Genomic DNA, 14183 nt, shown 5'->3' on the forward strand with positions numbered 1-14183 from the left:
ATCCGAATGGCAGTTTCCGAATTATATCCGAAATACGAAATTCCGTTAACGAATTTCGGATCCGAATTTCTTTGAAACAGGAACTAATATTACCCCTGTAAATGAGGTTGAACAACATGACAAGATTTTTTTTAAATCCGAGATACGGATCCGCTGCTGCTGATGCATTACAATACACAGTTACACACACAGGCAGGAAATACGAAATTCCGTTGACGTATTTTCGTTCCGTTACGAACATTCGTTATATTAAAGTTAAGAAGCAAAGTACATTTATATTGGAGTTGATGGTAGTTTTTTTTTAAAGTCCGAAATACGGAATTCGGAATACGGAATCCGTTAACGGAATTCGTATTTCGTTTTGGTTGACCAATCAGAGGTTCTCTTCTGCTGCTGAGAGTTGCATTACAAATACAGGCAGGAAATACGAAATTCCGTTGACGTATTTTCGTTCCATTACGAACATTCGTTATATTGAAGGTAAAAAGCAAAGTACATTTATATTGGAGTTGATGGTAGTTTTTTTTTAAAGTCCGAAATACGGAATTTGGAATACGGAATCCGTTAACGGAATTCGTATTTTGTTTTGGTTGACCAATCAGAGGTTCTCTTCTGCTGCTGAGAGTTGCATTACAATACAAGCAGGAAATACGAAATTCCGTTGACGTATTTTCGTTCCATTACGAACATTCGTTATATTGAAGGTAAAAAGCAAAATACCTTTGTTAATATATTGGAGTTGATTGATGGTAGTTTTTTTTTAATCCGAAATACCACTCCATAACAAAGGTATTTTGCTTTTTAACTTCATCATAACGAATGTTCGTAAAGTTACGAAAATATAACCGCCACTAACGAAAATTCGTATTTCGTACGAATCCGAATTGAGTTCAGTTACGAATTACGAAATACGAAATAACGGATATTCCGAAACGAAACAGAACACATTTTTTGACGGCGCACAAGTCTAGTGTAAAGCGGGCCATACACTGGATGGGGATGGGGGAGTGGGTATAGGCGAGGGTGACACACAGTGCTTAAATTTTGTCAGAGTGAGGTGGTCCCAAACTATTAGTGTCTTCAGCAAGTTTTAAAACTTTTAGCCACCTTTGCACATCCAAAACGCCTTTAACCCTTTTACTGCCAGAGCCATTCTTTTATTGTTTGCACACATGTTAAAATGCATATATTAGCCTTGACGATTCCTTAAACCCCCCAGAATCATATATTTTCTAATAACATAAACCCTACTGAACAAAATGGTTGCAGTTGCAATTCTATATGTCACATTATATTAGCGCACCTGTTTACCAAACCCATATTTTTAGTAAAAATATACTCAAATTAATTTTAGTGGTACACAAACACAATATAATACCTGATTCCTTGGTAAAATCTATAAGATGAGGCTGTGTTGAGTAAAGAAATACCAAACATGTCAAGCCTCAAAATTTTGTGCAAATTTAAAATGGTGAAAAGCTACAGTACCCAAATTTGTCCTTATGTGATGATTTAAAAGCCTGTATAGGTCATTAGTTCAGAGTTAACAGTGAATTTTGGTCCTAGGATTATTGCACTCACTCCAGTGTGCATGCAAATACCTAACATGTATGGCACAATCTCGTTTTTGTACACAGGAGTCACCTGTAATCAAACTTTGATTTTTTTTACATTTTTATGTCTTTCTTTCTTTATACTATCAAATTATAGCACAGGCAAAGTGACAGGTGCTCTATAAGTTTGAATAGTGATGTCATCGGCACACCAGCACGACAGAATCTAAGTCAGTGCAAATCCATTTATTGATAAATGTCACTCAAATATCAAGCGCTTTCGGGGCCACATAGGGTCCCCTTCATCAGGCTCAGAGTAGTCATGTCTGATGAAGGGGACCATGTGCGGCCCCGAAAGCGCTTGATATTTGAGTGATATCTATCAATAAATGGATTTGCACTGACTTAGGTTCTGTCGTGCTGGTGTGCTGATGACATCTCTATTCAAAGTTGTTCTGTGTGTGGTGCCATCCGCAGTCATTTTGAGCACCCATTAACACTTCCGGTAAGGAGTGCTACAGGACTTATGGACATAGGTTCTCTATAAGGGCAGAGGAACATTCCCATACTCCAGTACCTTACTCTTTACCTAAAGTGCACAAAGGCACTAACCCGCTGACTTTCCGGCCTATTGTCTCTGGTTCTGGTTCTGTTACACAACCTTTAGCACAATTTGTAGATTTTTTCCTACAGCCTCTAATCATCTTGCTACCAGCATACATCAAAGACACAGAGGACTTTCTACATAAGATACCTGTAACTGACACTGTCGAACAAGGATGGAAATTAGTCATGATGGATATCTCTTCATTGTATACATGTATACCAAATAAGGCAAGCCTTACAGCCACTGAGCATTTCTTACCACGTGATGGCACGCAGGATGTTCCATCATACTTTATTCTTCCTCGTCTTGACTTTATCCTCCAGAATAACATGTTTATGTTCAAGAAACAGGCTTTCAAGCAGATAAGGGGGACTGCCATGGGCAACTTGGCCGCCCCTGCATTCGCTAACCTCTTTGTTGGCTTCTTGGAAGAATGCCATGTGTATAAATCAGAATAATATAAACGATGTGTTAAGACATGGATTAGATACATAGATGACACATTCTATATCTGGTTTGGTGATCATGATGCCTTTGATGAATGTCTGTCTTTTTTGAATTGTCTTTTTCCAGGCATTATATTCAATCCTGTAGTATCAGAATATGAGATCTCATTCCTACATGTTCTAGTCACTATTGTTGATAGTAAAATTACTACATCAGTTTACTCTAAACCTATCGACAGGGATACACTACTACACTATAGTAACGCTAACACCCCAAACGTGGCAACCTAACCATTTCGCCGTTTTTACAGGTCATGCGTATTTGCTCTGACCCTAACAGACGAATGGCACAAATTGCCAACATGCATGACAAATTCAGACAAAGGGGTTATCCTCTAAAGCCTTGGTTCTCAACTGGTGGATCGTGACGCAAAAGTGGGGCGCCACCCCGTGTTCAGTGGGTCACCGAATGCCTTCCACTTTTCTAGGTGAGAAGCTTCTCAGCCTCTCCGTTGCGCAGCACTGTCAGTCCTCACGCCAAACAGCCATTCAAAATATGCTGTCCGGTGCTGAGTGTCAGTTTGAGATGGGGTGGGCCGTGAGGGAGCTCCATCCATACTTGCATTTCTTGCTGCTCCCTTGCATGCCCTGTAGAGGTGCCTGGACCGGATTGATGTCACATTCTGGCACCTGACACCTCTACAGGGCCCACAAGAGAGCTGTCCAATCAATGCACATATGGATGGAGCTATGTCACATCACAGCAGCCCACAGTGGACCCCAGGCTGAGGATCCACTCCAGTTCTCGTAAGGTAGGGAGCACGCGGCTCCATTGTCCTGCCTTTCGCAGGCGACAGGTTAATGTAAGCAGCCAGGAGCAATAGCCAGATTGCTATTGGCTATTGTAAGTTGAAATAGCCCATAGCAGACTGACTATTGAAACCCCACCCACTGAGCAGAGGAGTGGAAAGTTGGCTCCTCTGCTCAGTGGGCAGGTGCAATAGCCAGCCTGCTATTGGCTTTTACAATATGAAATAGACGGGGGCACCATTGGGGGATGAATGGTCAAGGCTGCGCCCTAGGCAACAGTGCGCCCTGGGCGGCTGCCTAGTTTGCCTAGTGGCAGCACCGGCCCTGCCTATACTCTCTAACAGTCTGTGGCATCCATACTATGGCCTTGAACGCCATTACATTAGTATTATCCAATATATATTATATATTTCTTGACTACTATGTTTGTGATGACGTGTAGGGGTATAATGTATACCAACTATATCAAATGTGCAATTCTTATTTTTTCTCCATCGACCTCTGTTGGTACGGTATGGCTCACATATTGTCACATAGTGGTTTCATACATCATAATCAGCCACTAATTATTATACCCTCGATTGTTTTATATTATGACTCTGTATACCAGTGCATTAGCAATTTTGGTAAAAATAAGAAAAATAAATAAAAATGTTATAAACATATTTTAAAAAAATATAAAGAAATAAAAAAAAAGTGTAAGGTTCTCCCCAAAAGCCACACCAGGCCCTTTAGGTCTGGTAGGAATTTTAGGAGGGACCCCAAATTAAAAAAAACAAAACACCACTGACATCAATGACGTCATGGCTGGCTCTGCCCAGTTGTTATTTAATGACAGACCAGCATCCCCAGGCCATTGAGAGCCAGCCATGACATGCCATTTGCAGGGAATGCGGTTGGCTTTGCAGACCATTCGCCCTGCTTCAGCTGAGACTACGACTCAACCGAGCCAAAGCATATGCGCTTGGCTGCCTTCCTTGGGTGCTGTACAAGGTTATTGTGAATAGCCCGTACAACAACTGAACCGACGGGCTCCAGGGGCTGAAGTGACTCTTTAAGGGACTAATTTTTAAGATTTACCTATTGGGTTTATCTCACTTTAGGTCAGTAGATCAGAATGATAGCCAGTGTTCTCAATAAGCCCTCTGAATAATAATATCTACATTTAAAGACAACTGGCACACTTTGAGGGTTATTCACAAAAGAGCCGAAGGATCCAGCCATAACTTCGGCTGATCCTTCGGCTCAAGGATCAGGTTGGTAAGGTAGTGGGTGGAAGCTCGGGAGCAACGCGTTTCGAGGATGTTACCTCTTTGTCAAGCTCATTAGGGATGGTGTGTCAGCTTGACGTCAGTCCTCACATCACTGGCACTTCACATTGCTTCAGCGGGGACACGGACACACTGTGTGTGCCATCACCTGCACCCCTGTCCACCCCTCTCTTCTCATTTTCCTGTGATGATCTACCCAAGGCAACACACTAGCCTTCACTGATTGCACTACGTTGGACCCCACGATTTCCTTCACTGTTCCACATCCATCTGGTTCCGAGACCCTCTTGCTCCTTTCACTTTGTTTCAATCAGCTTCATAGTCCCTCCAGCCTTGCGCCCTCACGTTTGTTTTTTGGCTCCACAAGTGCAGGCACTCCTCCTGTCTCCTAGGGCTGCAGGCGAGGGAGAGCTTCAGCACCCTATTCCTTTGGCCCAATCCGAGAGCGCTGTTCGTATTATCTGTATAAAACCCAATAGGTAAATCTTAAAAATGAGTCCCTTAAAGAGTACATCACCACAGAGATGCTGACCACAACTTAACAATACAAAAATATTATTTTAGAGCAAACAAAAGACACAAATTTGCACACCTATAAATTCATAAAAACTTTAAAAACCATCCACCCCATACAATGCTTTATATCTCCATATATAAATAGATTTCTCCTTCACATGATTTAAAGTGACACTAAACTCCAAGCTCGCTCCCATGATGGACTACAATCTCAATACAAATTACTAAACTGAACATGTGATTTTAGTCCATCACGGGAGTGAGCTTGGAGCGGTGGCTACTTTACAACACACACGGACCATGGAGAACAAAATTAGCCACCCTCCAGAAGGAAGGACAGTGTCAGTATGAATTCAGAGATGATTAGAGGATCTACAGCCGAGTGATACACAGCTACATTGTTGTCAATAGTTAATGTACTTACATTTTTAAGATTTAACTCCTGAGTTCAGTGTCACTTTAAATCAACTAGGCAATGCTCCAGAACAATTATGCAGATTAGGAGTTGTCAGTTAGGAGTTGTCAGTTCATTGGTGACATACATGTTTTTAATAAATGGCTCAGTTTGAAGCTAGTAAAAGCCAGGCAACTTGTTTTTTTTTTTTTCAAAGAAGGTCAGGAATGAAATCCTTAGCATATCTCCTGATATTTGCCACTTAACATAAATATTGATATCTTCACATTTCATTTATCATAAAGATTTTAACGTGGATTAGATTTATAAATGAAATGTATGGATCTGTTCCCTGTTCTATTTTGTTAAGCAGCTTACTTGCCAGAGTATGAATATGTACTGTGTGATTACAAATACATTTTCATTATATGATAAATACAAATTATAAATTAAAAAATTATTTGTTAAAGCTAAATAGGAAATTATTATATTATTCATGTTTAACATTTTGAAAGAACACATTTTTAAAACTAAACTATATACAATCATAAAAAAAGTATATATATATATATATATATACTTTTTTTATGATTGTATATAGTTTAGTTTTAAAAATGTGTTCTTTCAAAATGTTAAACATGAATAATATAATAATTTCCTATTTAGCTTTAACAAATAATTTTTTAATTTATAATTTGTATTTATCATATAATGAAAATGTATTTGTAATCACACAGTACATATTCATACTCTGGCAAGTAAGCTGCTTAACAAAATAGAACAGGGAACAGATCCATACATTTCATTTATAAATCTAATCCACGTTAAAATCTTTATGATAAATGAAATGTGAAGATATCAATATTTATGAATATATAAAAAACTAAATAATCATATTTTATTCTAAATCCCCGCTCATCTTCTCCTTCGTCACATAAGAAGTTACTTGGAAATGGGCAGTTACATTCATGGCAATGTGTGTACAGCTTCAGTGAATTCACATGCACACTGAGACAGGGCTTTATCATCCTAATAAACTGCCAAAAATTAAAGGTCTGGGAAGAGAGATCATGACTATTGACTATTGGAATGGTTTATTGTTTGAACATGGATTATATGAAGTATATGAATTATTTAAATATTAACAAAATGAAATCTAACTCATATATACATATACTTTTTATCTTTATACAATGCTCCAATATTTGCACAGTAACAACACACATAACCTGTTACAGGGCATTGATTTTTAAAGTATGCAAACAGAATCAGTTTTGTATACTTACCTATTTTCTAGCAAATGAGTCAGTGCTACACTTCCCAATATGGACCTAATATACAGAAATACTGAATGACAAGTTGTAACAAATGCTGTGCATATAAAAGATAATAATAGGATATAAAATAATTCAGCTAAACCATACCAATGCTTATAGAATTTTAGAATAACACATTTTATGCATTAGTTATTACATGTTTGAAAGTATTGTTTCCCTATAGTTTGCTAACTATATACAGTATGTGCTGCAGAGACCAGTTACATAATCCTACACAAAATACTTACTTGATACAACTGTAGATGTCACTCTGCTGTGGTTGCCAGCCAGGTCAGTATCACTGAAGTGAAGCTTATTGATACTCATTTGAAAGTCTTGTACTGCTCCTCCCTTTAATCGCAAAGACATGAGATGTGGGTGTGCTGAACAAGAAAGGGCAATAAATCAGTGTCTAATGTGGCTTTAAATTAGTAATGTTGTTTATTGGCTAAATCAGTAAACTAAAAATCCAAGACACAACAGTTGTCCACAAACATTGCCATATAGTGTAGATATAGTAATAAATAGCAGAATGGTGCAGTGCTAATTAACCCCTTCATGACTGAGCTTTTTTTCAGCTTCTATTGATAAATGACTGAAGCACTTTTTACATTTTTGCTGTGTGATTCTTTCATGGCACTAATATACTTTCTTACTAAGTGCACCCACACATATTATATATTGTTTTTTAGAGGACAGATAGGGCTATATATTTATATCACATATTTGTGCCTAAAGCCTCACTTAGTACGAATAACATATATAAAAAAAAAGGAAAAAATGTGAAGAAAACTGTTTTTTTTGCTGTTGTTAAATAGCACAGCTAAAAAATATGCATTACAATAAATTCATTTTTTTGTCCTTTATTTGGAAACACCTCGTATCTCTAGGATTTCAGAAATGTTTCTGTACTTTTCAGCCTAAAACTATAAGCTAACATTTATTTTTTTTGCTCTATAAACTAACAATGGTTTGGTTAGGTGGCCTGCAATTTCACTGTCATTAAGTGTCACTAACTGTCACACTTAGAGACAGCAACATACTTTGAACAACGCCGTCATGAGGGGGTTAAATTAAACCAAATAACTCCTTTGGGTGAAAAACAAACCTGCAGCTCAGCTGCAGATTTTAATTGTAAGGGGTTAATTTGAATTATATCAAGCAGTCACTATGACTGCTTGCTAATTATTATTTTTTTACATTTTTGATTATTATTAGGCTGCTCCAAACTTAGGAACAGCCAATAATAACCTTAGTGCCAATGATCCTGACAGCATGACAGGATTAGATCTCACTAGGCTTCTGATCGTCCCGAGACGATCAGAAGTTTGATACATTGCAGCAAAAGAAATACATTGTTTCTTATTGCTGGCTGAAGAATGTAACAAAAGCCTATAAACATCGCAACTTGCCATGTCTGTAGAGCTGTCAAAAGTGAAATAGCAGAGCAGTGAGTCTGTTAGAAGGGACCCCACGTTTTTTTTCGCCTTTTTTTAGGGCTCCCCTTTAAAATTCCTACCAGACCTTAAGGGTCTGGTACAGATTTTGGGGGGAACCCGACTCCCACACCCGGGATTAGAACCTGCTACCTTAACAATGGCAAACCTGTCCCCTACCCTCTGCGCTATTGCTCCTGTACTTTAACCATAGAACTGTTGGAGAGGGTAACGAACCGAATCGCACATGTCTAACAATCATGAATGTCACCAACAAGAAAAGTGAGAGCCTCATTCACCAGAGCATCTGTGACCTGCATTAAACATAAGGTTTAGAAATGTTCCTTTATCAAATGGTAGTGTTGGCAGCAGGGTGGACAATGTACCTAATTCTTCCTTCCTTACTGATAAAATCTGATAACTGCTCCTAGGAACAGATACAAATTAGTAGAGTATGGCAATGAGGCTGATTTATTAAGGGATAATTAAACCTTCACAGTTTTTTGCATGTATCTACTGCAAGCATATAGGTTTAAACTTACCTGTGTCTCCACTGCGCGCTCCTGTCCTTAGATCTGAAGCCTCTCGGGCGGCCGCAAAGGTTCATGGGATGGGCGCATGTAAAGTAGAGATCTTCGGCCAGGAGAAGAGGAGAGACACAGAGTAAGTAAATCCGGGCAGCCCGGCAGCGTGCACCAGCACAGAGTCCGTGGGGCAGGAAGGGACAGGAAAGGACAGGAAGAGACAGGAGTCTGCGGTGGATCAGAGATCGGCACCATCATTGCAGGGGCTCCTGAAAACTGGAAAGAAGAAGATCGGATCAAGAGGCATAATTTAAGCTAAGTCCTTACATCAGCATGGGGGCGGGGAGGGGGATTAGGCTTCAATGTTATTTTAAAGAGGTTGAAAAACTTCACGCAATAAATTATATGAATATTCACTTCAACTATCCAATCATGTGAAAAGCAAATCCTTATTTACTTATTTCATCTGCACACTAATAAATAATTAAGGTGAATCTTTACACTGTTTATTGTGAAGATTCTCAACTCCTTTAGCCATTCAGTCACAGCATATTCAGTATGTCCCAAAGAGGGATGAGCTCAGGTTCACACTGGATTGCGCTCATCTCTCCTCTAAACTCATAAGGACCTCCTTCTGAAAACAGAAAGAAGCTCCTTCCATGCCACTCACTCAGCCGTGGGCAGGCAATTCTCTGCCCAGATGTAAGCACAAGGCAGCCTGCAGTAACGCTATTTACCTTATATGGCTCCAGGTCAGATTTGGCAAATTATATTTACCTAATATGGCTATGTGGCCATACAAGGTAAATTATGTCATTACCAGCATTCTGCGTCTTTGTTTAAATGCAGCTGCGGGAAGGAGAATGCTCGGCCCACAGCTGATTAGGTGGAAGTGCCCATGTCCCCACTTCCTTGTTCGATGAGCTCCAGTTCAGACTGTGTTCGGTCCAAACCAGAGCTTATCCCTAGCCTCAAGCAAAAGTGGAATACAATAACAATAACTTGTTTTTCTCTTAAAACCCCACAGCCTTAATAGTTGTCTAATAACGAATCCTGAGTTTGCATTGACAAGCTTGCTTGCTGGGACTTGCAGTTCCAAAAAATCTGGAGGGGAGGCATAAAACAGGGGAACATATAAGGAAGTACAGTGATATTGTATGTGCCAGACACACTGCTAAGTCTTCTCTTCGTTTTTTCATTAATTGCCAGTAAATGATTAGATGTTGTTGTGTTGTGGGGTAGATGGTGTGCTCTGACACATATCTATGCCCCCCCCCCCCTCACAGGTCCAATACAAACCAAATGAACTTTTGTGCACCACTCGAACTGACGCTGTCATTCCCTAGACTATTAAAACTCTGATTTATCTGGTGTGAATTGATAAATACTCCGGCCTTCGGATTCACAGATTCACTGTAAAGCTTGCTATATTTTCCACTACAAAAAGGAAGACATTACAATAACAATACAAATCAAGACAAGGTGATAAGGAGGTCCCTGCCCATGAGGGCTTACAATGTAAAAGGGAGAAGCAAGTGATACATGAGGAGGTAGCTGTGTGGGGATGAATTGTTTGAGAATGTGATGGTTCAGTGGTTAGGTTGTGGTGGGATAGGCTTCCCTGAAGAGATGAGTCTTTAGGGAACGCCTAAAGGCAGTCAAGGTGGGAGATAAATGGACAGGTTGGGGTAAAGAGTTCCAGAGAAAATTCAGGCAATGAGTAAAAGTAGGTAATGAGCTATTAATGCTATCCAACAAAGACTGCAGCTGTGCTAAAAACAGAAATTTCATTCCGTTTACTGTAATCTGAGTTTTATATATATATTCTACTCCAGACAGATTTTTACAGAACATCTAATATCATTAGAGGGTGTGCTTCCTAGAGTCTGTGCTGTATAACATCCAATCTCTCTGCTTCCTGTTTCTAACTTCAGTGTTTGGATGGAAAACCTAGCAAGTGGTCTGTACTCCCTGCATGCACTTCAAGTTTTGTATGCACCACTTAGTTTTCAATTTTGTCTTTTTTATATCTGATCATATCCACCTTTAATTTTTTGTTACTATTTATTAGTACTTATTAGTACTTATTTTTATATGACATTTATATAGCACCCAATTGTCCTTCATTTGTTGGGACAGTTCTTCTTTTGGAAGCAAATCTGTCTGCCCCTTTTTCCTCCTCAGTTGTCCCTATTTATTAACAAAAAAAGTATGCAGTTCGGGCTGCAATACTCCCTTCCTCTCCAGCACTGTCCCTTGCAGTTTTTGCTTTCCACCACAAAATGTCCCCAGTCTTCCGGGTTACATTATGTCATTGTCATTCAAAGTGAGCTGAATTGGAGAATTTTTCCAGTTCAGCTATGTTGTCCTAGATTGTTCACTTCTCCTGTCTTCTGCAAACTCTTCACCCTTTTGTGAATAGCCCTGTGAGTGTTTATTTGTGCCCAACCATCAGCTCCTGCGGGCTTTAGTGCTGGAACTACTGACTGTTAGTTACAGCCATGGTCCAGCACAAAGAACAGTAGCTGAATCCATCAGCTCCCAGGATGTGCACCGTCTCCATCTCCCCTTTTTCTGTCTGTGGTAATAAAACTTCACCACACGGTCAGAGCTTGTTCCCACTTGCAGCCAGGGGAGAGGGTACAGAATCCACTTTGCAAGGTGCCCAGATCAGCCTGGGAAGCAATGAATGGACCTTTAACAGTTACACTAACATCCTCTCCAGGCAAAGACCCATCTAGAAGGTCACTCCATATTGATCTTCTTCCTCAGGCCACATCACTGGAAAAAAACTCTCATTGATTGGCAGAATAAAGATTCACGATATGCTGTAACTTCTAACTACTCGAGAACACTGAACAGAGCAAGCACAAGCAAATTATATACTGGTCTTAGGAGAAACGCAACGAAAGATGGCAATAAACAAATTTTTTTTCATTCAACCTGAAGATTCCTTGATTGCTAAAACTAAAAGCTAACATTTGATTTTTTTGCTCTATAAACTAACTAACTCCTGCTAAACAGAGTGGATGGATGAATCTCCTGCTGGGCCGAGGACAGAGTAGTTAGCTGGAAAATGAAGGTTAAAAATGAATTCCATAAACTGATACCCACCTTCTTCCTAAGGTTCCTTTTAGATGGCCGCTTCGATCGGGTCCGCCTGTCAGTTTTTTAGGCGGAACCGATCGGATGCCCAATGCAAGTTTATGGGCAGCCGTGTGTAAACGGGCGAGCGTACGTTTACACCCAGCTCCTGCTGGGTCCAAAAAAACAGACGAAACAGTGTTCCATTTCAACGGACCGTCTCGTGACAGATTGGTGATAATCTTATGTAAACGGACACAGGCCCGGCGCTACCGCAAGGCAAGTCAGGCGGCCGCCTGAGGGCGCTGCAGGGTGAGGGCGGAAAAAACAGGGCATTTTGACAAGTACTTGTACTTGTTTTTTTTTTTTTACCTTTGGTCCAGTGGGAGGAGCTCCAGATGGGGTCCTAATTTAGCTGGCCGGCAGGACACATGTCTGTTTACTTCATATTCCACGTAGACACACATCTCCTGATAAAAGGGACCTTCTGTTCCCTAGTAGTGTTCTGATTATGCTGACAGCTCTTCTGTTACCTCTCCCCAATACAGACATACTTTATATTAAAGTGAACTAAACTCAGGGGTTAAATCTTCAAAAAGCATTCAAGTGCCTTAACTATTTACAAAAATGTGTCTTTATTTGTGTATCACGTATCTGTAGACCCTCAAATCATCTCTGAATTGGTGCTGACCCTTTGCTTTCCAAACTCACTCTTATGATGAACTACAATGTCACGTTTAGTTTACTAATTTGTATTGAAATTGTGGTCCATCAAGGGAGCGAGCTTGGAGCGGTGACTACTTTACAACACACACAGGAGTGACTAAGGTCTATTCACAAAAGGGTGAAGAGTTTGGAGGTAGCAGGAGAAGTGAACAATCTAGGCCAAAATAGCTGATTGGGAAAAATTCTCCAATTCAGCTCACTTTCCAGTTCAGCTATCTTGGCCTAGATTGTTAACTTCTCCTGCCTTCTCCAAACTCTTCACCCTTTTGTGAATAACCCTGTGAATGTTCCATTGAATGTGCAACTACAGGAGACTAGACAAAATAAGACACAATGATAAATGCACATCCTATGTCTGCACCATATACCTTCATACAGCTAAAGACCTGTTCGGACTAGATAGTGAATTGCATTAGTGCTGACAACATCGTGATGCCACTGGCTGTTTTATATTGCAACACAATTTACATTATTATAAATGTTTCATTAGTGTTCTGCTGGCACTCCTTATACACAGGGAAATTATCCCTTGCTCAATATGTGTTCTTCAATAATCTGGAATTAGTCAAGGACTTAATAATGTATATAAACGTGAACTGCTATAAGGATGATAGGATCTTAGGGAGTCAATAGCAAGTGTTTGTGCAAAAATAGATCACTAAAAACAGGTATACCAGGATGCACTGACCTTCCACTTTATAGAGACCTTATGACTGCTGAATAGCATAGGTACAAACTAGGGATGCACCGATACCAATACTAGTTTCGATATCAGTGCAGATTCCGAGTATTTGGGCAAGTACTCGTACTCGCCCAAATGCTCCGATGCCTAGCACGAGTACTTCAGGAAGCCGGGCAGCGCATCATTACATGCTGCCCGGTTTCGCGATTGACCGGAAGCTGGCCTCGTGAGGTAAGGTTACCTTATCTTAGTATGTGTAGCCTGTCATTGCCCGGAGCCTCTCCAGCGAGAATGCGTCCTTCGTCCGGGTACCCAGCCCGAGCCGTCCAATCAGGAAGCCGGGCGCCGTCTAATGACGCGACGCCCTGCTTTCTGATTGGCCGGGAAGCTGGCTTCATGCTCCATCATCATTTCATGACAAGAAAGCATGGAGCCGGCCTCCCGGCCAATCAGAAAGCAGGGCATAGCGTCATTACACGGCGACCGGCTTCCTGATTGGCCGGCTAGACGGCTTCAGCTGGGTACCGGACGAAGGCCGCGTTCTCGCTGGAGAGGCCCTGGGGGATGACAGGCTGCACATACTAAGGTAAGAGGGGACTTTCTAGTTAATCAGGAAGCCGGGTGGCGACTCTTTACACGCTGCCCGGCTTACCGGCTAATCTGGAAGCCAGGTGGCGAGTCTTTACACGCCACCTGGCTTCCTGAATGGGACTTCCGTTACTCGGTAATTGGTATCGGCGAGTACCAAAAAAAATTATCGGTACTCGTACTCGGTACCAAAATACCGGTATCGGTGCATCCCTAGTACAAACCATAGA

At 40.6% G+C, this 14183-nt stretch overlaps 1 protein-coding gene across 2 annotated transcripts in view; it reads right to left on the bottom strand.

The window, feature by feature from the left end:
- LOC108789125 (dimethylaniline monooxygenase [N-oxide-forming] 2-like) overlaps positions 1-14183 on the bottom strand; it is a 30715-nt gene that overhangs the window by 13369 nt on the left and 3163 nt on the right. The window contains exon 1 of one of the 2 annotated variants that reach the window (XM_018559055.1): positions 7162-7253. The exons of the other annotated variant lie outside the window; for it this stretch is intronic. The gene's annotated coding sequence lies outside the window, so the exon portion shown is untranslated. Of the gene's footprint in view, positions 1-7161; positions 7254-14183 lie in introns of those variants that run through there. 2 annotated transcript variants of the gene reach the window in all.

The sequence above is a fragment of the Nanorana parkeri genome, unplaced genomic scaffold (genome assembly GCF_000935625.1).
Source record: "Nanorana parkeri isolate BGI_ZX_2015 unplaced genomic scaffold, ASM93562v1 scaffold378, whole genome shotgun sequence".
In the NCBI taxonomy this organism is placed as follows: domain Eukaryota; kingdom Metazoa; phylum Chordata; class Amphibia; order Anura; family Dicroglossidae; genus Nanorana; species Nanorana parkeri.